Consider the following 21469-nt stretch of genomic DNA (forward strand, 5'->3'; position numbering starts at 1 on the left):
TTATCTTGACAGCACAAGACTCTTTTTCAATTACTGTGGAAATGGGAGGACGAACAGTAGTGAGACTTGTTCAAGGGATGCAGAGCAGAATAAATTGACAGGTATTTGGAGAAGGTAGGGTTAGAGACCATAGGATAAAAAAGGCATTATAGGAAAAAGTGACACTGGGGGCTGGATGTTGGCATGGTAGTAAAATGTGATGCTCTGCAAGGCTGACCCGCATGGGAAGGTTCAGAGTTCATGTCAGGAGATCTACCCGAGTATGCTAGGCACATGTTTGTCCATGACTTGGGACTGGCTAAAACAGGATGCATCACGGCCTAGAGACCCTGTCAGAGGTTCTATCTCTCTCTCTCTTCCTCTCTTGCTCATGGAGGAAATAAATAAACTTTTTAAAAACTGACACTGGGGAACCAGCAGTTAGCATAATGGTTATGTCGCTGGACTCCCACATAGTCGACTGCGGTTCGAGTCCCAGACCCGGTGGCTTAGAACTCACGCCGGGCACGTGTGTGTGCGTGCCCAAGATCCCGAGAGGAGAATGGAGGAGAAGGGATTGTGGCGTGACCATCCCCCCTGGGGGGTGATTTCTCGCTTTCTGTCTCTCTCTCTCTGTCTGTCTGGCAAGCGCACACGCCCTATAGCGAAAACCTCTCCAAAAAAAAAAGAAAAAAGAAAAACTGACACTGGATCTATGCCAACCATTCAGCTTCAAATGCAGGACTTTTGGAGTAAAAGAACTGTGTAATGTTGTGGCGTGCCTGGCCAAACCAGGAGGATGAGTGGTTATGGAGTAAGGACTTACTATGCTACAATCTAGCCATGATGTAGATGAGTAGTAGCATTCAGTGCTAAGGCTACTATCTCAGAACTATGATAAACTGCTGAGTACCAACTGTTGTACTAAGTGATGATTGTGGTATATATGTAATTAATACATACTCATTGTTAAGAAGGTGTCATATATGTATTTGTTATGTGAAATGGAATAAGTTATGTTCCCAGTACTTGGCATCTAAATCGGAACTTGACCATATTTTGGAAAGGGAAGACCACCCTACTTCAAAAGCAGATTCCTGAGGCTCAACATTTAGCTCTGAAGTGACAGTTGTATGTAAATGGCAGAGATCACCATAGCAAGGAAGCGAATGGAAATGAATAGAACTCCTGCCACAAAAGCCAGACAAGGGCTAGGAAAGAAGGACCAAAAAAAAGAGGCCAAAGTAGAAGGCTGGAGAGCCTGGAGAAAGAACCTAGAGTCCATAGTAGACAAGAGAACCAACAATGAAGGAAAAGCAGGCTCTCTGTGGGAAATGTTTAATGTGGAAGTGGGACTTGCAAATTAAAGAGGCAAGAGGGGGAAAAAAAGAAACAAATAAAATGGTAAGAGAAAAGAACTATGCCTAGACTAACCAGCATGTGCCTCAACAAGACACTTCTAGAGACTAGGAAACAAGTTGCCTGTTTCTCTTCTCATCATTGAACCCCAGGTCTAGCATAGAAGCTAACACACTGATAGAGGGAGCAGGCAGATGCCACCAGCATTTGGGACAGAAAAGAAACAGGATGCCGAAAGTTCACCTGCTCTGACACTGAAAAGATGTAAAAGTCCTCAGAATGAGGACAAATGGAAAGTAATAGGAAAGAGCATGTTGATGGGTACACAGTTAGTGTGAGGCACAACCTTACTATTCAAAGTATGGTCCAATGACCAGCAGCATGGATATCTGCTGAGAGCTTGTTAGACAAGCAGAATCCCAGGCACTGTCTCAGACCCACTGAATCAGCACCTGCCCTTTAACCATATCCCTCGGGGATTCTTATGCACCTTTAAGTGTGAGAAGCACTGTACTAAACAGGGGTCGGCAAACTTTTCCTTCAAAGAGCCTACATTCAATCTTTGTCAACGTTCCTTCTCCTTTCCTTCTCCCTGTCCTCCCTCCCTCTCCTCCTCCTCCTTTTATAGGACCATTAAAATCGTAAAATCTATTCTTAGCTCACAAGGGCTGGATGAACTGAACCCACTGGCTTTGGTTTGCTCATCCCTGCTCTAAACCATAACAAAGTGCTAACATCAGGGAAGGTAGTGTCACCAACCGAATGCACAGCAGAGTCAAAATCCCAGAGGCTAAGTGTCTTGCGCAAGTGTCTTGATCTCTTTATGCCACAGCTTCCTTATCTATAAAGTGGGACTAATAGTAGTACTGACTTCACAGGCGGTTGAGAGAAGTAAATAAACTATTGTATGCTAAAACACCTTAAAATGTTAAGCCTATTATCCTAATTTTTTTGTGTCTTTTTTAGTTTCTGCCTATAGGGTACATGTGCTCCCAGGAGAGAGAGAGGGAGAGAAAGAGAGAGAGACGTTACTCCCCAGAGGAGATGACCACACTGCAGTTCCTTCTTCTCCATTCTCCTCTCAGGATTTTGGGCATGCACAGACATGGGCCCAGCATGATTTTCAAGCTATCGGGTCTAGAATTCAAACCATGCAGTCAGTCATGTAAGATCCAGTGCCTTAACCACCACACTATCTGCTGGTCCCAACCTAATTATTTTTTACACTTTCAAAGTAAAAGAAGAACAGGCTGTAATGAGATGAACTAGAACTCTTCTCTTCCTCTAACCAAGTCAACAACTCCAATGTGTCCTTAGCACAGAGGACATGGATGGCTTGGTCAGCCCAAAGTTTAAAAAAAAAAAAAGGAAAAAACAAAAACAGACTTGGAGTTCATTTCAAATCATCAATCCAGAAAATCTCCAGCCATATTTTTGCTTTTGTAATATCTTCTTCTGGCATATTCTAAAGTTATTTTAGGGTCAACTAGTGGTATAGTGGCTAAGGTAGCTGGAACCCACATGGCCAGCTACGATTCGAATCCTAAACTCCAGAGGATTGAAAAAAAACACCAGGCACATGTTTAAAGGTGTCCCAAATCCTGAAAGGAGCAAGAAATGGAGAAGGGAGTGCAGCATGTTCATTCCCCATGGGGAAGGGGGTGCTTTCTCTTTTTTTCTCTCTCTTTTTCTCACTCTCACTCTTACTCTCTCCTTGTCTCTCTCCAGTAACCACACACACTCTCAGGCAATTTTTTAAAAAATAAACTAATCAAAACCACCATGAGATACCACCCCAGTCAGAATTGCTGTTATTTTTTTTAAAGAATTATTTTATTTTAACTTTATTTATTTATTTATTTTTACAATTTTGACCAGAGAGAGAGAGAGAGAAAGTAAGAAAGGAAGGTACCAGGTCTGGGACTTGAACCACGGTGGGCCATGTGGGAGTCTAGTGCTTTAGCCACCATGCCACCTCCCAGCCCCCAAAATTGTTATTATTAAAAAAATAAAGAATGATAAGTACTGGTGAACCTGTGGTGAAAAGGGAATCTTCCTACACTGTTGGTGGGAATGTAAATTAGTACAACCACTGTGGAGAACAATATGGAGGTTCCTCAGAAACCTACAAATAGAACTACCATATGACCTAGCAATTCCACTCCTGGATTTCTACCCAAAGGATGGGAATACACTCAATTGGAAAAACACTTGCAAATTCATGTTTATTGCAGCATTATTCACAATTGCTAGGACATGGAATCAACCCAAATGTCCAAGAACAGATGACTGGATTGAAAAATATGTAGAATATGTACAATAGGAAATACTACTCAACCATAAAAAAAAAAAAAAATGAGACCCTGACATTTGATAGAAAGTGGATGAATATGGAAGATTTAATGCTAAGCAATGCAGCCAAAAGACAGGCATTGTATGTCCTTGCTTAATATATACTAAATGCACTCCATGGCAGAAACTGAAAGATTGGAACAGCCAAAAGACAGGCATTGTATGTCCTTGCTTAATATATACTAAATGCACTCCATGGCAGAAACTGAAAGATTGGAAGGTATAATATCAGGGAGGTCAACTGCAGATACTAGAAACAGTATAGGAGGGGACTGGTAATAGGAGAAGGGGGAAAAGAAATAAAACTTTTTTTTTGGAGAAGTTTTTGCTATAGGATGTGTGCGCTTACCAGAAAGACAGAGACAAAGAGAAAGAAAACGAGAAATCAGCACCTAGAGAGAATGGCGATGCTGCAATCCCTTTTCCTCCATTCTCCTCTCGGGATCTTGGGCACACACAGCACATGTGTCCAGCATGAGTTTAAGCCACCGGGTCTGGGACTCGAACTGCGGTCGACCACATGGGAGTCCAGCAACATAGCCATTACGCCAAATGCTGGTCCCTTTGAAATAAAACATGTAATAGACACAAAAATGAAAAGTTATCTGCTGATGATAATGTATATGGTAATGTATTTGACTTTACTAATATGCATCATATTCATGCTGGAAAAAAACCATATTGTTGAGTCAGCAGGTGGCATGGTGGTTGGGGTGCTGGACTCCCACATGGGCAACTGCAGTTCAAGGCTCAGACCTGGTGGCTTGATTTTTCACATGTGTGTACACTAAAAAGATGTACAGTGACTAAATGTAAATAAAAATAATTTTAGAAATCAGTTAATTAAATAAAGTTATTTTAAATTGGCATTTCCCTTGGATTCTCTTACTTATTCAACTTGAGCCTCAAATTCTCCTGATACTGTAGACACTAGACTATTCAGTGCCATTTCTGTAGGGCTCACCAAGTACTTTGCAGTTGTGCTAAGTGCTTTATAAACATTAAACATTATCCTACTAACAATCCTATTAAGTAGCTCTTATTGCATCCACTATTTTACAGATGAAGAAACCAATACAAAGATGTAACTTGCCCAAGGACACAGAGCTGTGGGAGGGGAGATTCAAACCCTGCAGCGTGATTCCAAACCCATGCTTCTTACTATAAAGATGAATAATTAAAGATGAAAATGAATGTTAGGGCATAGAGATACAAGGTAAATAAAGGAATGGAGCTCAAGGTAGTCATTTTCTTCAATGCCATGATATCCTCTGGACAAACTGCGAGTGGTCAGAAAGAGTGCCTAGCATTTTTTTAAAGTATTTTTTTAAGTTTTATTTATTGGGACCAGAAGATGATGTAATGGTTACATGTGGACTCCTATGTAGTCAACCATGGTTTGAGTCCCAACCTGGCAGCTTTAAACTCACACCGGACGTTTGTGTGTGCATGCTAGGGTGGTGATTTCTTGCTTTCTGTCTCTGTGTGTGTGTGTGTGTCTCTCTCTCTGGCAAGCACACGCACCCTATAGCAAAAATCTCTCTCAAAAATTTTTCTTTTAATTTATTTATTCCATGAGCTAGAGAGACACAGACAGAAAGAAAGCACTATCAACAGGGTTTTGATGCCATGATTCACTTCCAGCCTTCAGCTAGTCCTGAGTCATAGGCATGCATGTCAGGGAGGTCTGCAGACACGAACCTAGAACCTGCCCATGTGGATCAGTCTTGCAGAGTACTGTGTTTAACAGCTGCACTGTTCAGCCCCCTGGTTTCTGGCATTTCTGATACAATACACAGACATGTCAAAAGGCAAGATGTAGCTCTAAAATGGAAAATGTGCATATAAAACACTTCACCTTTCTACATGTTTTGCACAAACATTTCAAGCCCTACAAGATAGATTCTCTGTATTGTATCTACCTCCCCTACTCTAGGGCACTCACATTTTGTCCCAGAAGCTGAGAGGTTACAAAAGCACTCACACCATGAGGTGTTCGCTGCAGCACGGGCCACCATGGAGAATGAAGTCAACGCACACAAGTCCCTGAGAGTCATATCACCGTCTCTCCATGGTTGGTCAAGGTTACTATTTTGCCTTTTTGACATACTATCAATTATGCTGCCAACACAGATACTGGACCTTTAGTTTTGTTATAAAATAAGAAACTGAGTTTAATTAAACCATCAGTAACTTGGACCTAAGTATTTCAGACAGTATTTAATTAATGTTTCATGGGTACCTAATATAATTAAGGTTCCTTTAATAAGACCTAATGTGACATTAAAATATATGACCTTTATCTTCCTTATCTACCACATTCTGACAACTCAGATTTGTCATTTTCACTAAAAGGTATAGTTTGATTAAATAGAACAGACCATAAAATTAATCTGGCAAATTATACTTGTTTGTTTCTTTTTTCCTCCCCCCTCAAGACCTAATAAGTTAAGTCTTTTAATTAGAAATGCAGATACAAGTGTTCATGCTACCATTTTACTTTTAATTTGCCAAAGTGTTTCTTTTGTACATGAATTTTTGTGACCAAAGCAGATAACAACTATCCTTTATTAATCATGGTGAAGGGTTCAATCTTTAAGATATAAAAACTAATGAGCTGTTCTTTACTTGAACAGTGACTAGTGATTGTTTTAAGATGTCCTGCTGTTAATAACAGGCTTTAATTCATGATATTAACAAGCCACTGTAAATATAAAAATACCCACTGGCATTCTAGAGAAACACAAACTGCATCCTAAAGTCTAAGGTGACTCAAAAGGTGCTCATGACCTTCTCCATAATCCAGAATTCTAACATTTCCTACAACCTTCTTCCCAAAAGCTGAAAATACGTAAGGTCTTCAAAAAGTTCACAGAAAATGCATATTATAAAATACTGTGCATGGATTTCAATTTTTTTTTTGCACCGAAATAAACTCATACTTTCTCTTTTCCATAAACTCTTTGAAGTCCTTTCATATTCACTTTCTGATTGGGGGGTAGTCTCATACTGGCTAAGTTTATAATTTACTAAGAAATTACCTTGTTCTATAAAGTAAGGAAAGATAAGCAGAAGAAAAATATAATTCAGTTCTGACAGGTGGCATGGGGGTTAAGGTGTTGGATTCACATTGGCTGCCCACAGTCCAAGTCCTGGACCCGGCAGCTTGTTTTCTCATTTTCTCTCTCTGGTCAAATTAAAAAGAAAAATAATAACAACAAACAAGATAATTATTTTAAAAAATAAAATATAATTCATGTGGGAATTCTTATAACCTCACCACACTCCAAAACCCATAGAGACTGGAGTTCCGTCTATTTTTACTACAAAAAGAACAGAATTACTGCTTCCTCTGAAAGACTGGCTAAGATGGGCTCTGTCTCCATCTTCAAAGTAAAGAACCAAAGTTGAGAAGAGAGAAACAAATGGTTTCTCTTCCAGGCATTGGTTACCTTGTTGCAAAGGAGTGGGCATAAGCTGTTGAGGGAGGGTAATGAAGGGTGAATTTCCAAGAGGTTTACAAGAAGTCTGGGGTACACCATTCCTAACTAAGTCAGCTAAGTGAGAATTCTCCACGCTGAGGATAGAGACTTAACTGTTCTCTAGATGAGCGCCATCCAGTAGAACTTTCTGTAATGATGTGCATGTGAACCTATGCTGCTTGGTAATGGTAATCAACAGAGTTACTGAGCACCTGAAATGGACCTGGTGCTACTGAAAAACCGAGTTTTCTATTTTATTTTTTAAAAAGAATTATTTAATTGTGTTTGTTATTATCATTTTTCTAATTTACACTATAACACGTGTGCAAGAGAGGGAGAAACTGAGAAAGCAAGCAGGGACCAGGAGTTAGTGTAATGGCTATGTCGCTGGACTCCCATGTAGTCAACCGCAGTTCATGTCCTGGACCTGGTGGTTTAAAATTCACGCTGGGCGCATGTGCGTGCCTGCCCAATATCCCGAGAGGAGAATGGAGGAGAAGGGATTGCGGCGTGGCCATCCCCCCTGGGGGGTGATTTCTCGCTTTCTGTCTCTCTGTCTCTCTCTGTCTGTCTGGCGAGTGCACGCGCCCTATAGTGAAAACCTCTCAAAAAAAAAAAAAAAAAACTGAGAAAGCAAGCAGCCACGTCTGGCACTCAAACCACAGTCGGTCATGTGGGAGTCTAGCACCTCAACCAATATGCCCTCTGAATTTTCAATTCTATTCAATTTGAAGTAATCAAATCTAAATAACCACATGTGGCTCTTCTATTCTATCCTATTGGACAGGGTACATGATTCTGGAAGGTTTTCTGCTGTGTTAAGTTGTGCTTTGAGGTCAGCCCAATGGAGATTCAAATTCAGTTCAGTAGAAACTCTACTCTAAATTCTGAATTTTAAACTCTGATATTTTCTTTGGGCTATAAAATATGCTGCATGATGTTCTTTTGAGATGCTGGCCAATAGCCACAAGCCACAGTTCCTAGTCAGCCATGTGATCACAAGGATAAACAATTAACACTCTGTGCTGTATTTAATAAATTACATGACATTTAACACTTTATTATAACATAGGGTTTGCGTTAGATGACATTGCCCCATCGTAGGCTAACGTAACTGTTCTGAGCACAGTTCAGGTAGGTTGGGCTAAGATGTTCAGGTCGCATAGGTTAGATGTATTGAATGCTTTTCAACTTTGGTGACTGTGAAGATCCAAGAAAACAATGTACATAAGTTTCAGGAAAATCCTAAACCATATGTTGTTAGTCAATTTTTTCTCTTCTTTTATTTTATTAAGTCTAACACTACATGTAAAAAGAATTCCTTTTGTTTTTTGTTTGTTTGTTTCCAGATCTGAGGTCAAACCCTAGGATGGGGGTAGGGGTAAGCACTGGGGAATTTTGGTACTGACACTATGGTGCTCACAGGTGCTCAGGAAGGGTCCTCTGGGTTCTGACTTCACACCCAGTCCAAAACTCAGGGAATAAAATGTTATTTTTTAAGATTTCTTTATTTACTATCATTATTCTTCAATTTTGACCAAAGAGAGACAGACAGAAAGAAAGGGAGAGTGAGAAAGCAACCCATCAGATTCGGAACCCAAACCGTGGTCGGCCATGTGGGAGTCAGTACCTCAACACCACGCCATCTGCTGGCCCCTAATATATTTTAAAGTATTCCACTTGCTAAGAAAAATGACTGAATAAAACTCAGAGTAAATTAAAAATTTTTGGGGCCAGTGGGTGGTGTAGAGATTAAGGTGCTAGATCTCACATGGAGACTTTAACAGTTTGAGTCTTGGACCCAAGAGCTTGAAGATCATGCCGGGTGTGAGCGCATGTGTGCCCCAAATCCTAGGAGGACATTGGAGGAGAAGAGATTGGAGCATGGTCCCCCCACCCCCGAGGGGTGATTTCTCACTGTCCCTCTCTCTCTCTGTCTTCCTGTAGTGAGTACATGCACCCTATAGCAAAAACTAAACTAAACTAATAATAGAACATTTTAAGTAAATATTTATTCATTGAGAGAGAGAAAAAAAAAAAAAAAACCCTGATGGGGTCTTTATGCCACAATCCCCTTTAGGATAACCACATTTGGAGCCGGCTGGTGGCATGGTGGTTAAGGTGCTGGACACTCCCACATGGCTGAGCATGGTTCGAGTCCCAGACTTGGTGGCTTGTGTTCTCACTTTCCCTCTCTCCCTCTGTGTGTCTCTCTCTATAGTCAAATTAAAATAAATGAATGAATAAATGAAATTAAATAATTCTAAAAAAAAAAATAAACATAACCACATTTCCAGCCTCAGCTAGACTGGATCATGGGCATGCATGTGCCCAGTGTATTCATGGAGGTCTCCTGACACAAACCAAGAACTTTTCCTATGTGAGTCAGTCTTGTAGAACATCACATTTTACCACTGAGCCACTGTCAGTCCCACTCACCAAAAAATGTTCTTATCAAATAGTTATTGAGTGGATAATGATCAGTTAGATGCACTGAAATGGCTCAAGACTTTCACATATAAACACCAGCTTAAATTTCTTTTTTTTTAAAGAATTATTTCTCTTTTTATTTAACATTTGTTTGTTTGTTTGTTTGTTTGTTTGTTTCGACCAAAGAGGGATAGAATGAAAGAGAGGGGAAGAGAAAGAGAAAGTGAGAAAGCAAACCACCAGGTCTGGAATTTGAACCACAGTCAGCCATCTGGGAGTCCAATGCCCTAAACAACCACAACCCTTGCCAGCCGCACCAGCTCAAGTCCCAATTAGCAGTAGAGGTGTAAAGAGTACCTGGGATGGCACAAGGATGAGTTTGCTGGTGTACTGGAGATGCATCATACCCTGATCTGAGTGGTGGTTGTGTGGACTATAAGTACTCAAAAAACTAATCCTTCTCCACTCCACGTTTAAGTTATGGGCACCTTATTGAGTATAAATTATATCTCAGTAATTTGTTTCCTAATTTCTTTTTCTTTTTTTTTGGAAAGGTTTTTACTATAGGGCGTGTGCGCTCACTAGACAGACAAGAGAGAGACAGAGAGACAGAAAGCAAGAAATCACGCCCCCTGGGGGGGGGTGGCCACATCACAATCCCTTCTCCTCTTGGGATTGCAACATAACCAACTGCTGGTCCCCCTATTTTCAATTAGTAAGTTTTAAAGAATTATTTTATTTATTTTAATTTAACCAGAGAGAGAAACAGAGAGAGAGAAAAAAGAGAAAAAAAGAAAGTGAAAAAACCAGCCACCAGGTCCAGGACTTGAACCATGGTAGGCCATGTGAGAGTGTCCAGTGCCATAACCACCACACCACCTGCTAGTCCTCTCAATTAATAAATTTTTTAAAAGATGAGTCAATATAACTGCAAAGTACCATAACTCTCTACCTTAAAAATTGGCTAGCCCAGGGACCAGCAGATGACGTAATGATTATGTTGCTGGATTCCCACATAGTCAACTGTGGTTCAAGTTCTAGACATGGTGGCTTAAAACTCATGCTGGGAGTACGTGGATGAGGGTGCAAAATCCTGAGAAGAGAACAGAGGAAAAGGGATTGCAGCATGGCTATCCATCCATGGGAGTGATTTCTCACTTTCTGTCTCTGTCTCTGTTTCTCTGGAGAGTGTACATGTCCTATAGCAAAAAATCTCTCTTAAAAAAAAAAAAGTGGCTAGCCTAAGGCAACACTGAAAGCCATAAAAGGCAAGAACGGAAATAGTGTTCAGATCTCTAGACCCCCAATCCAGTATGCATTCTCCAGGATGCCCCATCTGCTACAAGAGGAGGACACTTTAGATTAGGGCAGCAAAGAACAAATTTGTGCTCTCAGTGTTAATTACGGAATTGACTTTTGGGACCAGCAGATGGCATAATGGTTACATTGCTTGATTCCCACATGGCCAACTAGGGTTCAAGTCCCAGACCTGGCAGCTTAAAACTCACAGCAGGCATGTATGTGTGTGTGCCCACCCAGAATCCCAAGAGGAGAATGGAAGAGAAGGGATTGTGGCATGGTCATCCCCCTTGGGAGGTGATTTCTCACTTTCTCTCTCTCTGTCTGGTGAGCGCACGCACCCTATAGCAACGCCCCCCCCCCAAAAAAAAAAAGAAAAAAGAAAAAAAAACCTTAAAAAAAAAAAGAATTGACTTTTTAAAATAAATCAGTATTAGGAGCAATTCTGAGCTGAATGCACTTGCTTACCCAGATAATGTGCTGGACTCCCAAAGCTAAAAACACCTCTAGCCTCCTCTGTTTTTCTCCCTCTTCGGTATGTTCTTCAAGTTCCCTGATATTAAACCTCTGGGTCCACATCCCCATCTTGCTTCTTAGGACCACAATAAGGCTAAGCAGCGAATTTCTGGGCGATAGCTAGTGAGAGGAAACAGTTGGGAAGGGAGCAGCCACCTAGGCATTAGTTCATGCAAACCCCTAGGAGTCATAGAGAGAAGGTGGAGATGTTAAATGGGAAGAAAAACCATAGCTTTAAGAAGTGAAAAAAAAAAGAAGAAGAAATTAATTGCAGAGGCTAGCCAGTGGTGCAATGGTTAGGGCGGTTGGATCCCTCATGGCTGATTACACAGTTCAACTCCCAAACCCAGGGACTTGCACCTGATAGGTGCATGTGCATGCATGCCCAGGGTCCTAAGGTGAGAGTAGAAGTGGAAACAGAGGGGACTGCAGTGTGACTATCCCCTTTGAGGGGTGGTTTCTCACTTTCACATTCTGTCTGTGGCAAGCAGAGCACTTTATAAAAAATTCAAAAAAATTTAAAAAAAATTTTAAAGAACAAATTGTAAAATTTCCAGCAAATAGCTCCTGGTTCAAGAGGATAGCTGAAATCAAGATATATTTTTGGCTCTCTGTAGGTTGTTCTCAGAAAACAGAATTACGTAGAGAAAGCTGAGAAAGGGAACCAGGAATGTAAAAACATAACGAAAGAATTCTGATAGTAACAGATTCTTAAAATTATTATTGCTAATTTATGTTAAGAATGATTGATTTAACAAAATATATTCAGGACAGCTTACATGCAATAAAGGAGTTCTAATACTCTGGTACTGAATATGGAAAAAATGTTTTCAACATAGTAAACAATTATATTCACGCTCTTAAAGTGATTCATTTCCCATGAATTCCTGAAATCAGTAATACATGGCTATCTCCGTATATTATTTTGTTAACCAAAACAGATTTTTACATACGTCGTCCTCCTACTAAAGCCTCTTCAATTCAAGAATGTAGGAATAAGCTAATAATGGAAATCTACCCATCTTAAAATAAAAGACGAGGATGTGAAAAGATTTAAGTGTACAAATTCAAAAAGGAACAAACACACGCGCGCGCACTCACGTAGCTGCAGTGGAATATTTCATTACAAACACAAATCAGACATTATTTTAATCAAATTGAATTTAAATTATAGACTTTCACATAAAACCTAATTTACTTTGAATTCCCCGGTCACGACTTGTGTGTGCCTTACAGGACAAGGTTAAAGAGATTACATCTGGGTTCATGTCAGCACGCTGATTTAATGAGGGGTCGCGCAGTCTGTCGGAAGGACTTCTGTTTCAGGCAGGTGCTTGAGAGAAATCTTCATTTCCATTGGGCCAACTAACTGGGCTTTCAGAATCGAGAAACTGAGATATCCCTATCCTGGAATTTATACGACTGTCTGATATTTGTCATCATGCTAAACTTCAAGCAGAAATGACAACCAGCCTTATTTTTTTAATACTCCAGAAAGGAAGAAATACTATTATTCTAAAATGTAGTTTTTAAAAAACAGATGTATGCATATTTTCCTAAAATCATAGTCATCTTAAAAAAGTGTATTTCTGTCACAAAACATAGTACATAATTGTATAAATAATATTCATATTATAAAAAGAAAGTGCATTAATGACAGTTTATGTTTAATAAACAGGAGGTGAAAACACAGAAATCGTTCATCACAAAAAGTCTAACTTGAATGTCAAAGTAATTAAATTCATTAAAACAAGTTCTATTTCAATTCACAAGTTCTTCAGAAAGGAGCTTAAAGATGTTCCTGTAATTATCATAACAGGAAGGGGTTCCAGCCATTAAAATCATCTTTGCCAATTCAGTGTGATTCCCCTTATTTATGCAGCACTCTTTTCTGAGTGTGCCTAAGTCCCCCTTCGCTTTCTCTGAAATGGTCACTTCTAACCGATGTACCACAAAGAGGCTCGAATTCTGAAATCAATCCAGTCATTTTTACCAAAGAAGGATTTAGGATCACATAATCTGTAATCATATAGATGCCTTATGATAATTATCTTCTTTAAGAGCAAATATTGTGGCCAGGGTTTTAGGGGGGAAAAAAAGAAAACAGAGGAAAGAATAAATGTGGCTCTTGGTATTTTACTGGGATGAGACTGAGATCAAAAAAATCCCTGAGCATTTCATTTTTATGTTAAAACCAACTTCCACGTACACACTATTCACATACCATTGTGCAAAGCTAACAACTGGACATAGCTCTTGACAAACCACAGTTTAAATATTCATTTTGAGTATGCATAAAAATTATAATAAGAAGATGGGCAATTTTCTCAACAGGCCTATCATAATCATGAGAAGAACTGATTATTCATGGTAGGGGATACAGGATGAACAGGTGTTTGGGCTCAAGAGAATACATTAAATTTATCCAAGTTCAACAACTAGGATCTCTAATACAGATGACAGAAGTTTTTCCGTTGCCTGAATATTTTTTGAGGAAAGCAGGTATGAGCACACTGGAGTAAATTGGGGTTGTTCTGAAGCAACTACACACATGGGTGTCTATCTACTTCAGAACTGGTTAACCTATGCTTGGCTTGCATTCAGTCATTAGTGCACTGTAAATCTCTAGATAAGCTGCATACCTCTTGCAGAGAATGATCACCAGACATAAGGCCAAAGTAAGAGGCTCTAACCCTCCTGATGTCTGACACAACCTCCGAAATGGCTTGAGAGAAAATAGCCTCAATTGCAAGGAATGTGAAGGATTAGGATGTTGAATGACTTAGAAGTTGAGCGATATTGACAATTCTCCCAGTGTTTAATCAAACATTTAAGACAAGCTGAAGAGTCAGGCAGAGTCGTTTAATTTGAGGACAATAAAAGCAAATAAACTGTCTTGTCCAGACGAGTCAATTTCTGGCAAAGTGACAGCTTGTCTAAAATAAAATTTCTCCTTTTCTCTCCATGGCTACAGTACCGAGTGGATTCAGAGGCTAACTTGACATGCAGCTATATGTTCAAATGTCATTGTCTCGGCCCACCCCTTGCCCATTTTTTGAAATACATGAAATAAGAATGAATAACGATAATGGAGATATCTTAGTCTTTCTTGGTCCTAACACACGTTGTACATTTGCTATTAAGGTCAGTTTATGATGATTTAGATTTCTAAAACTATATCCTTTGTGATCCTTCTGGTTGCTTGCAGAATAAAGGATTAATAAAAACTCCATTGCAAACTACATTATGAATACTAGGCTGTATATCTTTTCCTTTATTAAGCAAGCACTTCTGAATTTAGCAGAAGCCTCAGCTCTTAAATCATCTTACAGGTCCACTGCTTATTGGAACTCTTGTCAGTTGGAGAAATCCTTTGGCAAAAAAAAAAAAGCTACAAACACTTTGTATCAGAGTCTCCTCTGAGGTTCTAGAAGTGAGTGCAGCAGGTAAAACTTGAGGTGTGCAAACTAGAATTTACATGTCAAAAGGCTACCTTAACATATATTAACATACTGATGGGTAATCAATCCGTGTTTTTGTGCTAATGAAGACATTTTCCTAATGATGGGTATGCATTTTTGCATAATTGTCACATCCAAAGTTTGCAAAAATTTGGCTTCCCCCCCCATCTTGGTGAGAAAACAGTAATTTTCTTGAGTAAAAAGATGACGAATAAGGGCCACCAAGTGGCATAGTGATTAAGGTGCTAGATCCCACATAGCCAGCTGTGAGGCTAGAGTCCTAGACTGGCAACTTGAAAAATACACCAGGTGTGTGTGCCTGCATGCCCAAAATCCAAGAGGAGAATGGAGAAGAAGGGATTGCAGCATGGCCATCCTCCCTTGGGGGTGGTTTCTCGCTTTCCCTCTCTCTTTCTCTGTCTCTTCTGCCACAGTACACACATACTCTATGACAAAAATCTGGAAAAAAAATTTAAAAGATGACAATGAAAAACAGAGAGAAAATATCAGAGATATCCAGAATTGCAATAGAGTTTGTATTCCATTAGGGTGTTTTTTAGTTTTTTGTTTTGTTTTGTTTATTGTGGGTTTTTTGGTTTGTTTTTCACCAAAGAATGAACATGTACTGGTTTATGTGAATAAGCCATTATTCTACCTACTGCAATGCAATACCAGTCTCCTCTACTACAAACAGTGCCCCGTCACCAAAAAAAAAAAAGGGGGGTGGGGTGGGGTGGGGGAATACATCCAACTAACAAGAAAGAAAGAAAAACTAAAGACTGGGAAGTTATCATTAAAGTGGAGAAAGCAGATTTAGGAAAATAAAAACCTGTTTTCTTCTCCTGCGGCATGAACTCATGGCTTCTCAAATTTCAAGAGCTTTGTACTTCTCAGCATGAGCATGCAGATTTAAAGTGAGTCCTGACTCTTAACAAGTTACTGTTGTAACAAGGTGACCTTGAAGACATTAGCTTTCCTGGGACTAAGGGCCCATAATTAAACTCACAAGTGAACAGGTCTGGGACAGAACCTTGAGCCTGTACTCCAAATGTTAGTTCCTCCAAGGCTACATTCAACTCCTCTGACTTAGAGTCTCCACTTGATAGAGAAAACGCTTTTAAAGACAAGCTGCCCCATCTGAGCCCAGACCTAGAGACAGAGAAAGGCTGGAGTCAGGGAAGTGAAAAACACTTTTTCACAGAAGTCACCTGAAAGGCATGGTGAGTAGAAACCCTGAGGGCTGGGACCCTTAATCTCCTCCTCTGCCCTCAACATACTCTTCCATTTTGTTTACACTGGGTTTGTCAAGTCCAAATCATCTCCTAAGCATTGTTTGTGGGGGAGGGAGGGGAGTAGGGGAGTTGCTTTCTGTGGTCCAGACTAATCCTCACACTTCCACCTCCACATGCACACACATGCACACTCATACACTTCTTCCCTTCTTTCCTCAAACCTGCAGAAGCAGCTGTTCTCTGTGGGGCCCCACTATTGGACACAGAGGATTCAGAATGACCCTGCTATGAGGAGGCTCACATTTCCCAGGGGCAGGAGCTGACGGATCAAAGGAACAATGACAGGAACAATGACGTCACAGTGTTACATTCTGGTCCCTCACATTGTTGTTACATTATGGTCCGGGCTGTCACAGAGGTAACAGAATGAAAGCTCTGTCTGCACAGAAGAACCACTGACCCTGTCCCAGAACAAGGAGCTCAGTGCAATCCCTCTTTGGGTAGCTTTACACTTTAAGGTAGCTAAAATGTTGCCCACACCAAGTTTTGAAGACCTCTGAATTAAACAGTAGGGGAAAGGGGAAGTATGGACTGAGCAAGGTGGGTGGGGCACACAGGTGATGGTAAGAAACGGGTAGAAAGGCACCAGCCCACCTACCCTCAGACTTCCTGGCTGTGTAAACAGATCCGCTAGAGCTTAGAAAAGAAACTGACTTTTGCCAAACAGGACAGCATCTGTTTTGCTTAGATTGTTTTCACAATACAGTGAAAGGGGAAGTATGCACTGAGCAAGGTGGGTGGGGCACACAGGTGATGGTAAGAAACGGGTAGAAAGGCACCAGCCCACCTACCCTCAGACTTCCTGGCTGTGTAAACAGATCCGCTAGAGCTTAGAAAAGAAACTGACTTTTGCCAAACAGGACAGCATCTGTTTTGCTTAGATTGTTTTCACAATACAGCACTGTATCTCTCAGTTTAAAACAGTAGTAGCCACACTTTTTATTTATTTATTTATTTTTTTGTCAGTGGAATCCCTTTGCTCTCATCCCACCCAAACAAAGACTTCTATTAAAAATTTTTTTAAATAAATAAGTAAGTAAGTAAATAAGACAAGCAGGATGGCTCCTCTAAAAACTGAAAGGAAGTCTCTGGGATCTCTCCAAAGGTCTGCAGACTTGTCATACTACACACAAAAAATTTTTTTTTAATTTTTAAAATTTTGTTTCAAAAGCCTTTATTCCTTTTTGATCAGGGAAAAGGACAATTTCAATGTCAACCTGCCACCTAATCGTAAATTTGAACTTAACAGGATTTACTACCCTAGGCACCGCACTTACTGACTACACAAAATAAAATGATCTCCCTTCCATTCTCCGTTTGCATACTGGACGAATAAACAGAATCCCTTGCAATAGCCAACACTGGTACTTGGCCTAGATGTACATCACATAGCAAAATAGGAGCCAAACAAGGCCAAGAGCATTGTTACTTGATAGCTCAGCAAGTACAAGCATCATTGGAACACTTGCAGGCATGCACACGCGCACACACACGACGCCAGCAGGTTCATTAGTATTAAAGAACTTACACTGAGTGTAAGATCAACTAGTCTGCCTGTGAAAGCCTATGCCAATCCCAGCAGCTAACTTGGAGCCACAGAACCCAACTTCCCTAAATCCAACTACACTTAATAAAAAACTCAAAGTCAGAGGAAGTCCTCTAAAACAGACATCAGTTGACCTTTCAGTGCACCAGATGTGCTAACATGACATGACTTGGTCACACTTAGATCACCATTTATACACATAAGACTCAAGAATATCTTGTCCACTATTCCTTCCTATGTCTGAATATGGAAATGGTTAACTATTCAGCTCATGCGCTAACTGCATTAAAAATGAGATCAGTTATGAATTTTTCTAATTCACACCACACAACTCTACAGCTTAATGTCCACATACAAAAACTTTGTTCAGTCTGATGATGGCTGTGACATTTCAAAAAGTGCAACTAAATTATTGTCACTAGTTCACTTTTTTTTTTTTTTCGCTATAGGGCGCATGCGCTCGCCAGACAGACAGAGAGAAACAGAGAGACAGAAAGTGAGAAATCACCCCCCAGGGAGGATGGTCATGCCGCAGTCCCTTCTCCTCCATTCTCCTCTCGGGATCTTGGGCACACACGGACACATGCGCGGTGTGAGTTTTAAGCCACCGGGTCCGGGATGCGAACCGCAGTCGACTATGTGGGAGTCCAGCGACATAGCCATTACACTAACTGCTGGTTTTCCACTAGTTCACATTTTAATCTAATACTTATCTGCCAAAATCCTCCCAACTATTTTCAATGCTCTTAAGCCATTAGCTCCTACCACACAGCTTTACAGTACTCTTCTTGTATCTGAAGATTTTTACCAAGACACTTAAACTCATGTTATTAGAGAAAGCTTTTTCTAGCAGACCAGAGATTTACTCTGAGAGCAAGGAGCAAGTCATAAATGGCTTACTAGAAATAGTAAGCAAGCAAAATATGCTACATGGTGTTGTTCAAAAAGCATCTTTCTTAAAAAGTATAATCCAGAAGTTTACACAGTCTACTAGAAAGCTTCCACCAATCACAATATCATGATCTAGTTTCATGACAAAGCCTCCAGATATCCGAAGGGAAAGAACATCAGAGGTGTGGTGGTAGCCTCAGTTAGCAGGGAGACAAGGCCTTAACATATAGAATACATCTACAAAAATGGGTAACAGGGTAAACACCAGGGCTGATTATTTATAAAAGACTGCAGTTTCTCCCTGTGGACCAATACTCCCTACAAAATAAATTGTGCCTCAATTATTACTTATTTAAGGTTACCTTTTTTTACAGAGCTATGTAGTACCTGACCCTGAAAAACAATCTCATAAGGACGCATTTATTTGAGGTTTAACATGAAATCATACAAATAAAATTTGTATAAACACAAAATCCACATTGAGTCATGACACAGATAGTAAAGGACAAAGTAAAAACAAAGAAAACTAATTGGTGGCTATAGACAGTTGGACACAGTTGTGTCTTAGACACTCTATAAAGTCTTTTACAAAATAATCATCTTAGATCGACAGAAGACCAATCTTCAATGTCGTCCTGCAAGATGGGTTACTTTAACTTTACTCCTGTTTTCTCCAATGTCCTCCCTTAGTATGACTGATAATTGTTTTGGTGATTGCCACCCCCTCGAGATGCCTTGCCATAAGTACTCTGTTGGCCACTGTAGTCTGCATATCCCTGTCCATAGCCATAGTTCCCATAGCTATACCCAGTATAATCATATCAGCCATAGCCACTATAGTTTTCATCACCACCATAGGCACTATTGTCATTTCCATATCCTTGATCATAATAGTTATTAAATCCCTGGTTCCAGTTCTGGCCCTGACCTTGGCGACGACCCCTAGATCCACCTCTTCCACCAGCTGCAGCACCTCTTCCTCCTTTTTGTTGTTGTTGCCTATATACCTCTTTGGGTTGTGCAACCTTGATTTCACACTTCCCAGAACCAATCTGATGGTATCTGCTTTCTAATAATTTCTTTACTGGCTCTTCATCTGTGTATGTGATAAAACAAAATCCTCTTCTTTCACTTGTTTTTGTATCCATGGGAAGTTCACTGTTTTCAATCTCTTCAAAGGCTCCGAAATATTCTGATTTGTTCTTCAGAAGGATCTGGGCTCAGTCCACCTACAGAAAGCTTTTTGGGAGGTTCTCTCCCTTTTAAAGCTTTAGCCCTTTTGGAGTCTATCAACTTGCCATCCAGTTTGTGTTCTTTTAGTTCCAAAACCTTATCCACACCAGCAGCATCTCTGAAAAGCACAAATTCAAATCCTCTTGATCGTCCAGTGACTGGATCTGTGTTAATTGTGTAGTCTACAACCGTCATCCTGCTGATTCTTGCTTGCCTTGATCTTGGATCCCTCCGCAAATTCTTCTGTTACTGTACTCCTTCCTGTCCTCTAGGGCTACGGAACTCAGCAGCGGGGTGCCCCAGCGCACTCAGTTTGGGTTGAGGTAGCAGTGGCTGCTGAAATTTGTATGGAACTGGATTCAAAATAGCGATCGAAGAGCTCTTTTATTTTAAAGAATTATTTTATTTAACTTTATTTTATTTAAATTTGACCAGAGAGGGACAGAGTGAGAGAAAGAGGGAAAGTGAGAAAGCAAGCCACCAACCAGGTCTGGGACTCAAACTGCAGTCGACCATGTGGAAGTCCAGTGCCCTTAACCACCATGCCATCTGCCCGCTCTGCACTAAAGAATTTCTGTCCCTAGCAGTCTGCCTGTGTTTCGTGGGACCCACGAAACAGTAACCACATCTTCCTTAGGTTTCTATAATCAGAAACTACCATATTGTCTGGTACCTAGCATGAACTAGATTGAATTGAATGAAAAAGGAATGAGAGGGAAAAAAAAACAAAAAGATGTGTGCCAGAAAGAGAATGTCTCAAGGAAGACAAGAAGGCTGAACTTCTCACAGTTAAATGTGATGACCAAGGAACAAAATTGGTGAGATGCAAAATGAATAATGTCCATCGCAAATAACTGGCAACCTGGGGCAGCGAGAGAAAAGCAAGCAATCAGCACAGTCTGTAATTAAAACCACACTATATACAAAAAACACAGAAGCAACAAACAAGGAATTAGGCTAGCAATCAGAGAAGACTGCTTGGGAGATCAAACTAGACCTAAAAGAAAACATAAAGGTTTGATCACATGACTGAAAGGGAAGTAAAGAAGACCCTTACATGCCATATTCAGAAGCCTAGCTTTATCGTAACGGAAGTAGACAGTCACTAAAAAATTCCAAACTGGTAAGTAGCAGGGTCAAATCTGGATTATTATATGCTTAGAATTTAAGAAATCATTGTAATAAACCAATAAAGAGGTGATGAGGCAACGGCTTTGGATATGTCAAGGAAACCATAAACTGAAGAGCTGTAAGTTAAAAGAGAAAAACAGGCAGGATTTGATATTCCACCCTCTGGTTAATTTTTGGTTTCTCCAGCAGAAATCAGTCCCATCTCTAGCTAGGTCTCCACCTCAGCTCCCAGATACTTAGCATACTTAGTAAACTACAGCTGGGGGTGGGGTACAGGGAGAGCAGTGGGGGGGAGGGAGGAGGAGAGAAGAGGGAGGAGAAAGGGAGAGGACTGGGAGAATGAAAGGAGGGAGGAGGGGAGGAAAGACTGAAAGAGGAAGTGGGGGAGGATGCACTGTATCCTTCTCTTAACTGAGCAAAACCCAGCCTGGCCAGGCATGGAGATCAGGTACTCTTATCTACCCTTCGCTTTTTTTTTTTTTTTTTTTTTTTTCTTTA

At 40.4% G+C, this 21469-nt stretch overlaps 1 pseudogene; it reads right to left on the reverse strand.

Annotated features, from left to right (window-relative positions):
* Positions 1–19271: 19271 nt before the first annotated feature.
* Positions 19272–21469, reverse strand: part of LOC102499409 (heterogeneous nuclear ribonucleoprotein D-like pseudogene) — a 5171-nt pseudogene continuing 2973 nt past the window's right edge.

This window comes from Tupaia chinensis, unplaced genomic scaffold, assembly GCF_000334495.1.
Source record: "Tupaia chinensis unplaced genomic scaffold, TupChi_1.0 Scaffold000706_1, whole genome shotgun sequence".
Lineage (NCBI taxonomy): Eukaryota > Metazoa > Chordata > Mammalia > Scandentia > Tupaiidae > Tupaia > Tupaia belangeri.